The 5,248-nt window shown below is 40.6% G+C and overlaps 1 non-coding gene across 1 annotated transcript; it reads right to left on the reverse strand.

The window, feature by feature from the left end:
• Nucleotides 1-205: 205 nt before the first annotated feature.
• LOC112746454 (small nucleolar RNA R71) lies at nucleotides 206-313 on the reverse strand. Its single transcript, XR_003174337.1, has one exon. It is a non-coding gene; the product is annotated as a small nucleolar RNA R71 (small nucleolar RNA).
• Nucleotides 314-5,248: the final 4,935 nt, after the last annotated feature.

Below are 5,248 nucleotides of genomic sequence, written 5' to 3' on the forward strand. Positions count from 1 at the left end.
GTTCTTAACTGAGTTCTTGCAGATCTGTGATACTGTTAAGACTAATGGAGTAGATCCTGAAGTCTACAGGCTCATGCTTTTCCCTTTTGCTGTAAGAGACAGAGCTAGAATATGGTTGGACTCTCAACCCAAAGACAGCCTGAACTCTTGGGATAAGCTGGTCACGACTTTCTTAGCCAAGTTCTTTCCTCCTCAAAAGCTTAGTAAACTTAGAGTGGACGTTTAGACCTTCAGACAGAAAGAAGGTGAATCCCTCTATGAAGCTTGGGAGAGATACAAAGGACTGACCAAAAAGTGTCCTACTGACATGCTTTCAGAAAGGATCATCCTGGATATCTTCTATGATGGTTTGTCTGAATTGGCAAAGACGTCATTGGATACTTCTGTAGGTGGATCCATTCACCTAAAGAAAACACCTGCAGAAGCTCAAGAACTCATTGACATGATTGCTAATAACCAGTTTATGTACACTTCTGAGAGGAATCCTGTAAGTAATGGGACGCCTATGAAGACGGGAGTTCTTGAAATTGATACTCTGAATGCCATATTGGCTCAGAACAAAATAATGACACAGCAAGTCAATATGATTTCTCAGAGTCTGAATGGAATGCAAGCTGCATCCAACAGTACTCAAGAGGCTTCTCCTGAAGAAGAAGCTTATGATCCTGAGAACCCTGCAATAGCAGAGGTGAATTACTTAGGTGAACCTTATGGAAACACCTATAATTCATCATGGAGAAATCAACCACATTTCTTATGGAAGGATCAAAAGCCTCAACAAGGCTTTAATAATGGTGGAAAAAACAGGTTTAACAATAATAAACCTTTTTCATCATCCACTCAGCAACAGACAGAGAACTCTGAACAAACTACTTCTAATTTAGCAAACTTAGTCTCTGATCTATCCAAGGCCACTGTAAGTTTCATGAATGAAACAAGGTCTTCCATTAGAAATCTGGAAGCACAAGTGGGCCAGCTGAGTAAAAGGATCATTGAAATCCCTCCTAGTAGTCTCCCAAACAATACAGAAGAGAATCCAAAAGGAGAGTGCAAGGCCATTGACATAAGCACCATGGCCGAACCTGTAAGGGAAGGAGAGGACGTGAATCCCAAGGAGGAAGACCTCCTAGGACGTCCAGTGATCAATAAGGAGCTTCCCTCTGAGGAACCAAAGGACTCTGAGGCTCATCTAGAGACCATAAAGATTCCATTGAACCTCCTTATGCCATTCATGAGCTCTGATGAGTATTCCTCTTCTGAAGAGAATGAGGATGTTACTGAAGAGCAAGCTGCCAAGTTCCTTGGTGCAATCATGAAGCTGAATGCCAAATTATTTGGTATTGAAACTTGGGAAGATGAATCTCCCTTGTTCACCAATGAACTAAGTGATTTGGATCAACTGACATTGCCTCAGAAGAGACAGGATCCTGGAAAGTTCATAATACCTTGTACCATAGGCACCATGATCTTTAAGGCTCTGTGTGACCTTGGTTCAGTAATAAACCTCATGCCCCTCTCTGTAATAGAGAAACTGGGAATCTATGGGGTGCAAGCTGCTAGAATCTCATTAGAGATGGCAGACAATTCAAGAAAACAGGCTTATGGACAAGTAGAGGACGTGCTAGTAAAGGTTGAAGGCCTTTACATCCCTGCTGATTTCATAATCCTGGATACTGGAAAGGAAGATGATGAATCCATCATCATAGGAAGACCTTTCCTAGCCACAGCAAGAGTTGTGATTGCTGTGGACAGAGGAGAATTAGTCCTTCAATTGAATAAGGACAACCTTGTGTTTATAACTCAAGGATCCCTCTCTACATCCATGGAGAGGAAGCATAAAGAGCTTCTCTCAAAGCAGAGTCAAACAAAGCCCCCACAGTCAAACTCTAAGTTTGGTGTTGGGAGGCCACAACCAAACTCTAAGTTTGGTGTTGAACTCCCATATCCAAACTCTAAGTTTGGTGTTGGAGAGTTTCAACAATGCTCTGAACATCTGTGAGGCTCCATGAGAGCCCACTGTCAAGCTATTGACATTAAAGAAGCGCTTGTTGGGAGGTAACCCAATTTTTATTTATCTAACAATATTTTTCTTAGTTATATGTCTTTATAGGTTCATGATCATGTGGAGTCACAAAATAAACAAAAAATTCAAAAACGGAATCAAAAACAGCAGAAGAAAAATCACACCCTGGAGGAGCATCTGCCTGGCGTTCAATGCCAGAACAGAGCCTGGTTCTGGCGCTGAACGCCCAAAATGGGCAGCATCCTGGCGCTGAACGCCCAGAACAAGCATAGTTCCGGCGTTCAACGCCAGAAATGGGCAACAAATGGGCGTTGAACGCCCAAAATGGGCACCAATCTGGCGCTGAACGCCCAAAGTTGAGTGCAAGGGCATTTTGCATGCCTAATTGGGTGCAGGGATGTAAATCCTTGACACCTCAGGATCTGTGGACACCACAGGATCATCTCAGAATCTGTAGACCCCACAGGATCATCTCAGGATCTGTGGACCCCACAGGATCCCCACCTACCTCCACTCACTCTCTTCTATCTTCTCAATCATCCTCTATTCCCAATAAACACTCTTCCCTATTAACCCTTTACCACTCACATCCATACACCCACTTACCTTCAAAATTCAACATCTCTTTCCCACCCAATCCCACCCATATGGCCGAATACACACCTCCCTTCATCTCCTCCATATCTTCTTCTTCTTCTTCTATTCCTTCTTCTTTTGCTCGAGGACGAGCAACATTCTAAGTTTGGTGTGGTAAAAGCATAGCTTTTTTGTTTTTTTCCATAACCATTGATGGCACCTAAGGCCAGAGAAACCTCTAGAAAGAGGAAAGGGAAGACAAAAGCTTCCATCAAGGGTCTATAGCTCAGTGGTAGAACATTTGACTGAAATCAAGAGATCCCTGAGATACCTCAGGGGATACATTTTCTTCCACACAATTATTGGAAGCAACTAAGGGTGGAACATCAAGAGCACTCCATCATCCTTCATGAAATAAGAGAAGATCAAAAAGCAATGAGGGAGGAGCAACAAAGACAAGGAAGAGACATAGAAGAGCTCAAGGACATCATTGGTTCCTCAAGAAGGAAACGCCACCATCACTAAGGTGGATTCATTCCTTGTTCTTATTTCTTATGTTTTTCGTTTTCTATGTTATGTTCTTATCTATGTTTGTGTCTTCATTACATGATCATTAGTAGTTAGTAACTTTGTCTTAAAGTTATGAATGTCCTATGAATCCATCACCTCTCTTAAATGAAAAATGTTTTAATTCAAAAGAACAAGAAGTACATGAGTTTCGAATTTATCCTTGAACTTAGCTTAATTATATTGATGTGGTGACAATGCTTCTTATTTTCTGAATGTATGCTTGAACAGTGCATATGTCTTTTGAAGTTGTTGTTTAAGAATGTTAAATATGTTGGCTCTTGAAAGAATGATGACAAGGAGACATGTTATTTGATAATCTGAAAAATCATAAAAATGATTCTTGAAGCAAGAAAAAGCAGCAAAGAACAAAGCTTGCAGAAAAAATAAAATAAAATAAAAAATAGGCGAAAAAAAGATATAGAAAGAAAAAGAAAAAGCAAGCAGAAAAAAGCCAAAAGCTCTTAAAACCAAGAGGCAAGAGCAAAAAGCCAATAACCCTTAAAACCAAAAGGCAAGGGCAAATAAAAAGGATCCCAAGGCTTTGAGCATCAGTGGATAGGAGGGCCTAAAGGAATAAAATCCTGGTCTAAGCGGCTAAACCAAGTTGTCCCTAACCATGTGCTTGTGGCGTGTAGGTGTCAAGTGAAAACTTGAGACTGAGCGGTTAAAGTCAAGGTCCAAAGCAAAAAAAAGAGTGTGCTTAAGAACCCTGCACACCTCTAATTGGGGACTTTAGCAAAGCTGAGTCACAATCTGAAAAGGTTCACCCAATTATGTGTTTGTGGCATTTATGTATCCAGTGGTAATACTGGAAAACAAAGTGCTTAGGGCCACGGCCAAGACTCATAAAGAAGCTATGTTCAAGAATCATCATACTGAACTAGGAGAATCAATAACACTATCTGAACTCTGAGTTCCTATAGATGCCAATCATTCTGAACCTCAATGGATAAAGTGAGATGCCAAAACTATTCAAGAGGCAAAAAGCTATAAGTCTCGCTCATTTGATTGGAGCTATGTTTCATTGATAGTTTGGAATTTATAGTATATTCTCTTATTTTTATCCTATTTGATTTTCAGTTTCTTGGGGACAAGCAACAATTTAAGTTTGGTGTTGTGATGAGCGGATAATTTATACGCTTTTTGACATTGTTTTCAGAATGTTTTTAGTAGGATCTAGTTACTTTTAGGGATATTTTCATTAGTTTTTATGTTAAATTCACATTTCTGGACTTTACTATGAGTTTGTGTGTTTTTCTGTGATTTCAGGTATTTTCTGGCTGAAATTGAGGGACTTGAGCAAAAATCAGATTCAGAGGTTGAAGAAGGACTGCTGATGTTGTTGGATTCTGACCTCCCTACACTCAAAATGGATTTTCTGGAGCTACAGAACTCGAAATGACGCGCTTCCAATTGCGTTGGAAAGTAGCCATCTAGGGCTTTCAAGAAATATATAATAGTCCATACTTTGGCCAAGAATAGATGACGCAAACTGGCGTTCAACGCCAGCTCTCTGCCCAATTCTGGCGTCCAGCGCCAGAAAAGGATCCAAAACCAGAGTTGAACGCCAGAAATGGATCAAAACCTAGCGTTCAACTCCACAAATGACCTCTGCACGTATAACATTCAAGCTCAGCCCAAGCACACACCAAGTGGGCCCCGGAAGTGGATTTATGCATCAATTACTTATTTCTGTAAACCCTAGTGACTAGTTTATTATAAATAGGACCTTTTACTATTGTATTAGACATCTTTGGACGCCTGGTTCTTAGATCAGAGGGGCTGGCCATTCGGCCATGCCTGGACCTATCACTTATGTATTTTCAACGGTAGAGTTTCTACACTCCATAGATTAAGGTGTGGAGCTCTGCTGTTCCTCAAAGATTAATGCAAAGTACTACTGTTTTCTATTCAATTCATCTTATTTCGCTTCTAAGATATTCATTCGCACTTCAACCTGAATGTGATGAACGTGATAATCATCATCATTCCCTATGAACGCGTGCCTGACAACCACTTCCGTTCTACATTAGAATTGAATGAGTATCTCTTAGATCTCTTAATCGGAATCTTCGTGGT

Source organism: Arachis hypogaea, chromosome 14, assembly GCF_003086295.3.
Source record: "Arachis hypogaea cultivar Tifrunner chromosome 14, arahy.Tifrunner.gnm2.J5K5, whole genome shotgun sequence".
NCBI lineage: Eukaryota > Viridiplantae > Streptophyta > Magnoliopsida > Fabales > Fabaceae > Arachis > Arachis hypogaea.